Here is a 12,329-nt window from a genome sequence, read left to right on the forward strand (position 1 = left end):
AAAAACGTAATTGTTTCACCTTTAATCAGCCAAAACTCGATAAAACCCCGACAAACCCAATTATATCCGGACCCGTTTCGGTTATTGACTTTTTTTGACCATACTGAAACACAAGTTCCTACTCGGTTACGGTTCTTGAAAGTACCTCATTTGTGCGCCTCTAATATAGGTTGAATTCAGAAATCTAAAACATTTAAGAATAATAGTTTTAAAAAAAGTGTGTTCTTGTATTGTATTATACAAACAAACTTATGCAGTAAAATATCTTACTCGTTGGGCAAGATTTGAGATGAAATGAGAGCAAACTTAACCTCTATCTCAAAAGATAAAAGGACAATAGCCAATGAGACATGTGGCTTAATAACTGAGTTTCCTTTTACTGTATTAAATACAAATAACATGAATTGTATACTAATAGCAGAACAAAAAAGAAGATGGAGAACCGAAAAAGTATGCAACATGAACACCTAGGAGGTGAAATCCATAACCTTAAAAAGTATGTTGAGGTTGTTAGAAACTAGAATTTCTTAAAATTAATGAAAACTAGATTTTAAGGTTTGGTTTCGGGCAATGGCGTCCCAACATGTATATCCGGTACCTATGAATCCGATGGATATTGAGTGACATGTGCCTGACATATATGAAACGACTATAAAACACAATTTTCTAATCAAAGAGAGGACGTGACTACCAATACCCGCCTTAATTCAAACCAACATAACCTATTTCTCATCACAAGTACACATACATTTGCATTGCCTTTCTTATTTACATCTAGTCTAAAGAACGAGATCGACTCACATGTGTTGAATCGGTCTCGGTCAGATATGACCCTAGTCATACTAGAGACGGTTCAAGTTTCAATATCTGACCCTTTTCATCCTAGAACTGGTTCAACCTTATATATCAAAAGAATACTACTTATATATATTATTATTTCTACAAACAAAACATCATAAAAACAGTATCTTAAACACCATCATAACTGATCAAAATTTGTTCATTCAACAGCTAAATCTTTGCACGTATACACATCATCATACGACGAAAACAAAAATTTTAAAAATAAACAAGAAAAGCGGCATCAAGCCACAGTAACACCCTCAAATCAAATCTTGACAACAGTTTTTCTCGAACTAGTTGACTTTTTATCACCAGACAAGAACCTACGAATGCTTAGCAAACTATTGACCCGGGTCACCCCTTCGAGTGCTGACCATTCTTCATCTTCAGGGTTCGATATGCACTCGGCTAAACTCCTTTTAGATGCCCCGATACCACCCTTTTCAGGTAACTTATTATCTTCTGACTCGACACATGGCACAATCTCGCTTGATTCTTTAGCAGATGCTGGTGTTGTTCCATCTGGTGGAACAATACCAGTATCTGGTTCTTTTGCTTCTTTCTTGGGTGAAGCGGGTGTGGGTGTGGGTTTTTGGTCAAGAAATAAGCACACAACCGCACAATCGTCGTTCTTTGATGTCGGGTATTTCAGCCGCCAAGCTCGTGTAGCACAGTCAACAAGGGCTCGGGCTGCGGTTGACCGGCTTGGTGCAGCATCCACTATGTCCACTGCTTCTTTATTTGAAAGGACATCCCATACCTGTATCGCAAATGCAAAATAATAAAACTTAATTTGCTTATAAGTTCATATGTTATGTACTTATGTTTTATCTTAAATTGGCAAATTGTGAGAAAAAATACGTAAATTGTGGGTCTTTTTACTCTAAAAAAATTACCCGTTTTTACCTTTTACCCAATCATTGACTCCTAAAAAGGAAGTACCCATTCTAACCTTTTAACCAATTCATCGACTTCTAAAAGGAATTGCCCATTCTGACCTTTTAACCAATTCACCGACTCCTAAAAAGGAATTACCCGATTTGACCTTCCCAATTCATCGACTCCTAAAAATATTACCCGTTTTTACCTTCACCCATCTCATCGACTCCTAAAAAAGATACCTGTATTGTCCTTTTACCCAATTCAGAGACTCCTAAAAAATTTACCCGTTTTGACCTTTTAGCCAATGCATCGACTCATATAAAAAAAACTACCCGTTTTTACCTTTTACCCAATTCATCAACTCCTATAAAAAAAACTACCCATTTTGACCTTTTACCCAATTCATCAACTTCAAACTAAATCAGCCGTTTTGACCTTTTACCTAATTCACCCGATTAACCCAGTTTGCCAGAAATAATGATGGGAGAAAACTGTATATCCTTTAGACAGATTGTTAATATAATAACAGTTTCTTTAACCATAAAATAGTAATTATATAAAAAATTGACAAAATTAAATTTTGTGAGCCAGTCTGGCCCATTTTGACCATACTAAAAAAAACCATTTTGACATGTTACCCAGCAGACCCACCCGTTTAGACACCTTGAGAAATAACAGGGAGTATTGAAAACCGTACCCCGTCAGTTGCAAGAACTACAAACTTGTCTTTATCAGTGATACGATGATAATATATATCCGGGACAGAAATTAAACCGAAGTCCTTCAGACAAAAGTCACCAAAAGCTCTAGCCATTGCTAAACCGGGTGAATCACTATTGGGTAACCATACGCGTTCGACTTCAGGCTCGTCTTGTAATGCAAAAACCCGTCCTTTAAACTGCTGAATTCTAGCTGCTTCTCCTAAAAAAAATGTATGATTTACACCATAAAAATTTCAAGAAAACCAAAATTCATTGAATAAGCTATTAATAAGAGATAGATGGTTACTTGGGAGATTGGGTTTTACATCAACGGTTAACTGGATCGCTGTTAAACCGTTGTTATCGTCTCGGGTTGCCAACACAGCTCTCGAGTCTCCAAGATTACCAAGTATCAGATCTTGAGACTGAAATATATTGTTTATTAAAGTGATGCATGATAAACTTGGTTATTAGTCCAAAGAGTTTTGACCCGTTTAGCCCATTTGACCCCGTTTGACCCATATTTTCATTGAACCTGTTTAACCCATTAGAGATCAAATATAAACCAATTTGACCCGATCATAAGTAAACATTAGCTACAATTTCAGTTATGAACTTTTGCTGCACCTACCAAAAAATAGTAGTTTCTTATATGCATGAAACCGAAAAAGCAGAACCTTGATAAAAAAACGGCGGTTCGGTTTTATGTTTTCATAAAAAACGAATTTGCGGTTTGGTTTTGGCTTAGCATGTAAGTAAAACCGAAAACCAAACTGAACCAAATTTGTGAATTTTCATTTTAAATTTTGAATGTTAAGTAACTTATAAGAACTTGATAAATAGTGTAACACAAATATATTAACCGAAATGTATAACAATCAATTAATCATTACCATTAGGCCGAAAAACATTATTTTCGGAAAAAAAAATTTATCCCAAAAATTTCAAGCTCAAATGGTAAAACCAAAAAAACCGAACTGAACCCAAACCGGAAAATCTGAAGCAACCGGTTATCAAAATCTAAAAAAAACGAATTTTTTGGTTTTTGGTTCAGTCTGAGCTCAAACCCTTTTGTAAAACTATATATTATTTTCAAAACGCATCAAACTTAAGCAACTTTAAAAAGTTTCAAGAAAATCACCTGTTTGATCAAAGTAACCGCAGTTGACCCACTGCAGAAACAGTCAATGGCTGGATGTGTCTTCAATTCCATATCCATTAACCTGAAGGATTTTAATATCGACTTTTTTAGAGGAATATATTTCTCGGGAACTCGTTCTTTCTCACCGACTTCATATCTTCACACAACTTATCATCTTCGTCTTCTTCATCAAGTGAGTTTCCATTAACATTGCCATTTTGACTATCAGAATTAGGTTTCCAGTGGGTGGATAATAGAACTGGTAGATAGTCCCTAACTTTCCTTGCAACCATATGCCCGTACGGACCGTGCCCGTCAAATACCCCACAAAATACGGCTTCGTTTGTTGAACTGAATTTCTGGTTCATAAATATTGCTCAAATATAAAGATTCAAGATTTTGAATATGGAGGCAACTTTGAATAATGGAGGTGTTTAGCATTGTAGATTGTCTAATGAATATCCTGATTTTATAAGTGCTCAGAGATAAAGGTGTAAACAAGCTGAGCCGATCCGAGCCAAACTAGACTCGAGCTTGACCCGTTTTGAGCTCTTTTTGTAAAGCACGAGCTTGGCTCGTGAGTTGTCGTTTCAAGCTTGAACTCGGGTTGGGCTTGGCTATTAGTTATTAATTAACTTACATAGAATTATATTTATTTTTATATCTTTTGAGAATCCCTTCAAAGAGCTTAAGCTCGGGTCAAGCTAGTGTGCACTACCTTTAACAAGCCTAAGCTCAACTCTAGCTCGTGTGAATCACCTTAAACGAGGCAAAGCTTGGCCCGAGCTTGACTATGTAGTATGAAACTAATACATAAAAGTCCAAGTAAGTTAAAACTTAAAAACTAAAGCTCATTGAGGCTCTACGAGCCTAAACGATCTTCCCCTGCAAAGATTGGGCTCGATGACTAAGAGAGCTTTATTTGAAGCTCCAAACACAAGAGGTCTCAGCGGGAGCAGCCTCTCTATCCCCTATGATCATAGAGATATGTTTGCCCCATGATACCCTAGGCTTGACCTTGACCTAAGCGTTTTCAAAATCAACTCGTGTGCACTGAGCTTTCTACAAACTAAATTTTGCTTATCAAATTCTATAACATAATCCTAATATTAATATAAACCTAATTGACAAACACCCTTAATTATTTTGGCAGCATCAATTCCCCAAATTTAAGCCTAATTTAACTCATTTCTAACCTAATCAATAAACCCTTTTCAATTTGAACAATTCCTAACACAATAAATAATAATAATAATAATAATAATAATATACAAACCTCCCAGACGATCATAGCATCTTGATTAGTACCCTTCTTCCCCTGCTGCGTATACAAACAAGCAATCCCACTCGACCCATTTCCATACATTCGACCCGGTATCTGATGCAACACCCGTTCCTCCGCCGTACCACCGCCGCCAACAGAATACTTGCGGTTAATACGAACACTCTTTGACTTCCACCACCGATCACTTTCATCGTATTCACCGCCGCCGCCGGGTTGTTTATCTCTTCCGCCAGTCGAATAACAAGCACCCATTTTGTATAAAGATCAAATCTTTTTACTTTTAGTGGGTGGGTTTGTTGTAAAGATCTACGAACAGCAAGAGACCAAAAAGACAACTTTGAATACAGATGAACAACCCACAAAGTGAGGGACCGTGTCTCTGTGTGTGTAATTATATTTCTATTTATTATTATTATTATTAATAAATAGAGGGTGTGTTGAGTAGGTGAGGTGGATTGATAGAATCCAATCAGCCTGCCTGCCTGCCTGCCTGCAACAAGGGGAGTTGTTATTATTATCATTACTAGGTTAGTTACCCGTGTAGCATACGGGATTAACAAATTTGATTTTGTAAGTCAGGAAACATTCAAAATATCATAAAAAAATTGACATTAAATATAAAAGGTAGAAACATACATTGTAGTTAAAAAAATTACTAACACTCATAAAACATGTAAAATATAATATGATCGGACACAATATAAAAGATACATTTTATTCATGTAATGAGTGAAATAAAAAAGACAAAAAGTGGTGAATTCAAGTAATGAAGGACGAAACTAAGTTACAATCAAATAAAACTAAGTGAAACATAAATCACAAATCTCGAAATATCTCTTTGTAAACAACATTAGATGAAGTTGGTGCATTTTTTGAGATCAGTTTGCCAACGAAAAGAAATTTTCTGGGCATTCTCCACATGCTTGATTTTTGCGTCATTATCAGCTAGTGTGGGCCTAAAGATGAAGTAGCACTCATTCTCTCGAAGATGTTCTTCAAACTTAGCAAAGTAACTTTTGAAGACACTTGCTTGCATCTTTGTTCCCTGAAAATCATTGTCAGCTACTTATGATTGCTAATATGAAAAAAGTAAAAAATGATGTTAAATATTTACCTCTTCATCCATTAAAATCATTTCAATTGACCATATTTCGTTAGGGTTCTTATTGTTTGGTTTTCTCCATAGTCTAAGGACTCTAACTTTGATCGTATAGTTTGTTTTGGTAGCATCAAGTTCTCTTAGCTTAAGCAGATTTTTTGGCTCCATGCTTCTGTGTATCACATATGTTGATAAAAGAATTACCTAAGTTATTGTGTTTTGTATTCAATAAGATATAACAAAGTATAATTAGAATTGTAGGTAATAAAAATAAACTTACTTAGCTTTTGGGATGCAGAATGTCGAAAATGAGTATACAAAATAAGAAAAGAAGTCTCATATATATAATAGTATGATACACTCATTAAATCAGTTTAATGGTCTTTTGGTAACTGAATAATTTGATTGAGTATAAATCAATCAATTTAAGATATTACATATTTAAAATAAATTCCATAAGTAAACCAAATTGTCAAAAAAATTATGGAGTTAACAAAAATAAGTTGAAAATAAATATGGTTGACTATCCATAATTAAAAACTAATTTAATTAAAATATTTTTGAAAACTAATTTAAAAACAAATTCCTTTTTTAATTAAAATATAATATAAATGAAAATAAGTATGGTTGAGTGTCCATAATTAGTTTGAAGAATATTTAAAATTTTATTTCTGAAAATAAATACTATTGATTAAAACATAAATAAAAACTAATTTAAAAACAACTTCCTTTTTTAAATTCAAATAAAATATAAACGAAAATAAATATGGTTGACCGTCCATAATTAGTTTGAAAAATATTCAAAATTTTATTTCTGAAAATAATACTATTGATATACCAATTTCTATTGTAAACTATGATTTTATAAAATAAGGTGTAATTAGATTAACAAATGCAAAAAAAGCTTCAAACTTTAGCACGTGTCTAATTAATCAACCTAATTAACAAAGAATTAGTCTAAAACTTCAATTCAAACAAAACCCATGTTCAATATTCAGAAATCAAATAGCAAATAAGGTGTAATTAGATCATACCTTGAAGATGATGAATTATGAATTTGGAATTTGTAACAGATTTGCTAAAGTGGCAACAGTGTCTCTCCGAAATGGTCATAACATTTGCCATACCCTATTACAGTGATTAGAATAGACCCGATTGCCTTCCTGATTTTATGAAACATATCCGGACATGAATTTGGTACTTCCTTAAAATGAATAAACAAATAAATTAGAATCAGTAACTTAAATAAACATAAAAAATAAATGTTAGAAAAATGTGAGACATGCATAGAATACCAGCAGAGAGTCGGGATCGATCAACACTTTAAAGAATTTAGATCCTTGTTTAGTTGAGGCATTTTATGTAGACCATACACAACAACATAAATACTAATTTGAATATTATACATAACAAATATGCAGACTTGAAGCTGAAATTTTATAGCATATATTTCTGCCACAGGTGTGCATATGATTAAACATTAACACAACATAATGTAGAAGTCATCTATGTGAATAAGAATATACAATGCATTTAAGGGTGTATGGATATAGATGTAATCTGAATATTTGCACTAATAAAGTTTCGGTGTTGGTTAAGAGTTATAAGAAAGTGGACATACATTATAAATATTATGCATAATACGTCATAAAACGAAAATTCCCTAAAAAGTACTATATATGGCAAAAAAAAAGGTATAAAAACATTTAACATCAAGGTTTCATATACATAAGCATGCTTGCATATAACTAAAAACATTTAAAAAATATTGGAACATCAGCATCTCAATGAACCTGCTTTTCTTTTAATTTGATATTGAGTTCCTCTTAAGTCATTACATAGGATGAGTGTCTGGTTAAACAAAACACACTCAGGCAGTACCATATAATTAAAACTTGTTTTGAATGTATTTCATAATTTAACTCTTATTGTGTCAACTGTTAGATCATTACATTGACAACAATGAAGGATATTAATCAAACTTCAATAAAATAAATAGCTAGTGTGTAACCTAGAAGACAAAATTAGAATCCACATTTTGTTATTCCTAATTATACTTGCTGCAAATTTCAGTGTAATCGATATATACAATCAGTTAAAGTACAAAATTAGTAAACTGAGATTAATCAAAGACCTTGAGATGAAACAGGGGACTTTCTATGTGATCATCAGTGAAGCCGTAGCAACAAGCCGTAGCAACAGAGCTTCTCGTAAACGATTGATCTTGATTTAGCAAATAAGGTGTAATTAGATTATACCTTGAAGATGATGAATTATGAATTTGGAATTAGTAACAGATGAAATGAAAGAGTCAAATAATAATAATAATAATAATAATAATGGTGAGAACATGTGTTATGTTATATAACAGCGTGATGTACACATAGCATATCAATACATAAAATAAAATAATTTAAAAATATGATACAATTCGAAGATTGGAGTTGGAGTTCATATGTATCATATTTGGAACAATTTAAAAATATGATAGTAATCGAAGATAAATTATGCTTTTATCTACAAATCAATAATTCACATCAACATTGGAGTTCATATGTATCATATTTGGAACTACCGATATAATTTAACAAAAACATATAATAATCAACAATATGAAACAAACTCTAATAAACAATATGGAACAAAGTCTAGATCACAAGCTAATGTACAAAGTTAATAATCAATAAAGTCAGAAATACAACAGATCTAAACCAATATATAAAAATTTGAAAAAGAAATTTCAAAATACCTGAAGCAATAGATACACACAAGATAACGATTTAGGGTTTTGAAGATAGTGATTCGTTTGTGAGCATAGATCCACACAGGAATCAAAATCGGCTAAACCTATAATGGTTGTTAACCAACTGTTTAGATATATACAATACATTTAAATTAAACTGAGATGGTAATCGAAGAAAGGCATACCGAGCGACATAAAAGTTCCGATTGAATAGTAACGATGGCGAGGATGATGAGACGTGGTGGGAGGCGGTGGGAGGAGGTAACGATAAGACGTCGATGATGATGAAGATGATGATAAGATGGAGGAATTTGGGGTGGTCTACCAACGAAATAGAAGATGATGAAGACATGTTGATGATGAAGTTAGATTTAGGGTTTGGCTGCAGATACACGATGAAAAGGTTTTGTGAAATAAAAATGATGTTATTTGAGAGGCGGGAATTGGTGAGGAATAATGGGGTGAGGAGATGACACGTGGCATAAGGGAAGTTTTATTTATTTATTAGTACTAGGTTAGTTACCCGTGTAGCACACGGGTTAAAATAAATAAATTTATTTAAATAATAACATAATGTAAAATACAAAAAATATTTTCAATAAATATAAAGATATATTATATGGTAGAATAAATTAAACAATACACAATATGGAAATAAAAAGTTGTTACAAAATTCATAAATTTTAAAATATTTCTTTGTACACAATATTTGTAATTTTATTTGTAACTTTATTTTATATATCAAAACTTAGTAGTTTCACATTGTTTTTGCTTTAAACTCTAAATAATCCAACACATAACTGACCATAAGCTAAATAAATTGCCTAAAGATTAAATTTAGTTTTTATTAATCGTCATTGCAAGACAAAAATAAAGTGAAATTTCATTCTTTGAAATTGATTATTTTATCTAAAGGTGTAGGATTTTTTTTACGAATAAAAGTATGTGTTCAAATATTAATTTTGGATATGATTTCGGCTTTTATAGCACGACTATCATATTGTATTTTCATATGTAGTTTAGTTTCATTGCATAGACCAATTTTCTAGTTTTTTTTTATTTTAAGTAACATCACTTCAACATCGGCTTTAGGACTAATCTATGACTTGACAACCTTAGATTTGAGGCCATTTAAAACATCATAAAACTAATACTTTCTTGTAACGTATCATTTTACTGAAAAATGGTAATATTTTCATCTCTCGGACACATGGATAACAAACGTTTGCTAATTTTTTTGTATGACCTCATTTTTTTGGTGCAAGTACAACTCATTCACTAAAGAATTCTATATTTTTGAAAACTTCAATAATAGAAGGATATGCAAAGTCAATTTTTCATCTGATTAACAGTGTGCTAATGTCTAACATTTGTATGCCAAAGATAAGAAGTTGTCTTATCTACCTGAAAACCAAAACATGTAGTCTAGTGTTTATATATATATTTTTAATTTTTATGATGATGAACTTAACATAAACGATGAGTTGATTAAATAATCAATTAAAAAATGAAGTTGTAAATGGTTAATTTTTAAACCAACCCGTGACCGAACTCGTTCTAATCATAAACTGTTTTAACCTTAACCATGTTTGATACATTAATCAGTTAAAAAACCGGCTCATTTAAACTAACATAAACACAGAATTTGTCTTTTAAGGTTTTGAAAGAAAAAACTTGAAATTTAGTGAACAGTCATATATATTTAGACCATGTGTAGTCATAAAGCTCCACTACCAGGGGTTATGCGTCACGTGGCGCCCAGTCAGAGTTATGGTTTTGTACAAAAACAGGCTGTAGTCATAACTCTCCACCCCCAGACATTATGCGCCACGTGGCGCCCGGTCATTATTAATTTTATTTGTTTTTTTAAATACTAAATCATTTAAATAAATTAACATAAAATTAAAAATTACATTAAACTTCCAAATAAAAAATACATTAAACTAAATTAAAAAAAAATACATCAAATTAAAATAAAAAAACATAAATAATACTAATAAAACTAAAACTCATTTATATTTTTCTAAAATTTTCGCTCGTCGAGCGGCTTTTAGAGATTGGACTATCGGGTCGTCTTCGGATAGCTCGTTTGATAAACACTCGATGTCTTTGTCCATCTCATTCCTTCGAAGTAGGTCGACGGCGTCCAAATTTACTTGAAGTCGTTGGGTTCTAAGTTGGTGTAAATCTTGGAGTCGAGAGTTCATTAATTAGAATTGGCTTTCCAATTCGGGATTCGAACCCGTTGCTGACGACGAACCGGCCCCTTTCCCCTTTCCTTTGCCTTTGGTTCTTCTACCCCCAGGCCGAGGCATGTCGGTAGTATTCACGGGGTCATTATCGCTTAAGTTGAAGTTTCGAGCGTCGGAACTGGGCGTGTCTGGATCAACCGAAGACGATGTTTTAGACTTTTTTTTTTACTCAGGCCACCGTCGTTCGGCTTCGACACCCAACACCAAGCCCCATTTTGGGTGAAACCTCAATAAGTCTTTCCAAATGCCAAAGTAGTTGAAGGTCCCGCCGACCTTATGTTGAAACTCAACTAACGCGTTATCCATGACTTCCGCGTCCGAGACACCGCTACTCCTAATTCGATTCATCTGAGAGAAAACCGTATGGAAAGCCATGCATTTAGTGTTTATGTCGCCCCATTTCGACAGTAATGAATCTTTTTCTCGACGCGAGTCCCCGCCAAGGTTGTGAAACCTCTCTATAATTTTGTGCCAAAATACCCCCATTTTTTGATAGTTCGCTAAAAAAATAAAAACATTACAATTTTAATGTTTGTTATAAGAAATTTTAAAAAATATATATGCATGTTAAAAACCTACCGCATTTGGCATCTTCCGATATCTGGCACCAAGCACGAGCACATAGTACGCACTCGTCGGGACTCCACTGGATCACCGTCTTTCTAACCCGAGGTTCCCCGGCGGGCTTCTTTGCGTGTTTTTTTCGAACGTCTGCGTTGGCTCGAACCGCCTACGGTCTCCGGGACGGGTTGTGTCTCCGGCACGAACTCGACCTCGGGTTGGGTCTCCGGGGCGGGTTGGGAACCCGAACCGGCAAAAATGTTCGCCGTCTGGTTTTGAAAACCGGGCACCGCATTTGGCATACCGTTTTGTAGATATGCAATGTACGCGACCATTTGCGGGTCATACATTTGCGGGACGGGCACAGTTGGCGTCGGGGCAGTAGATTGGTTCGGTTGTGGATTTTGGTTGGGTTGACGGGCATATTGACCGAAACCGTGAATATTTTGGTTGTTGTTTGGAAACATGATGGTAGATATATTAGTGTAAAAGATATAAATATTTGTGTAAATTGGTATAGATTGGAAGGAATGTGTTAAAAAATATGAGTTTGGTTTGTTTATATAGTATAAATATAATTGATATAATTTTATTTTAAAAAGCCCAACGGCTCCAAGACCAACGGTTTTTTTTGGATTTGCGTGCCATTTTCCGCGTTTTAGATACAACGCACAAAAAAAAATAATCAACATAACGGGGGGGGGGGGGGGGGGGGGGGGGGCGGTGTACCCCCCGCGTTTTCACCAAAACGTTGGCCACTACACCTGGTCTTAGTAGGTAAAAGTTTATTGAAATTTTAAATTTAAGTTAACCTTATCTCTT

General features: G+C 33.8%; 1 pseudogene across 1 annotated transcript; it reads right to left on the reverse strand.

The window, feature by feature from the left end:
- Positions 1-940: 940 nt before the first annotated feature.
- Positions 941-5,233, reverse strand: LOC143561767 (putative protein phosphatase 2C 66; annotated as a pseudogene). The gene is made up of 5 exons (XR_013140372.1): positions 4,844-5,233; positions 3,568-3,926; positions 2,734-2,851; positions 2,423-2,646; positions 941-1,603 (listed from the first exon to the last, which is right to left on the reverse strand). The product of XR_013140372.1 is annotated as a putative protein phosphatase 2C 66 (transcript).
- Between the last annotated feature and the right edge of the window lie 7,096 nt (positions 5,234-12,329).

The sequence above is a fragment of the Bidens hawaiensis genome, unplaced genomic scaffold (assembly GCF_021521415.1).
Source record: "Bidens hawaiensis isolate Kalapana, Puna unplaced genomic scaffold, B.hawaiensis_p1.1 tig00020785_1, whole genome shotgun sequence".
Classification (NCBI taxonomy): Eukaryota; Viridiplantae; Streptophyta; class Magnoliopsida; order Asterales; family Asteraceae; genus Bidens; species Bidens hawaiensis.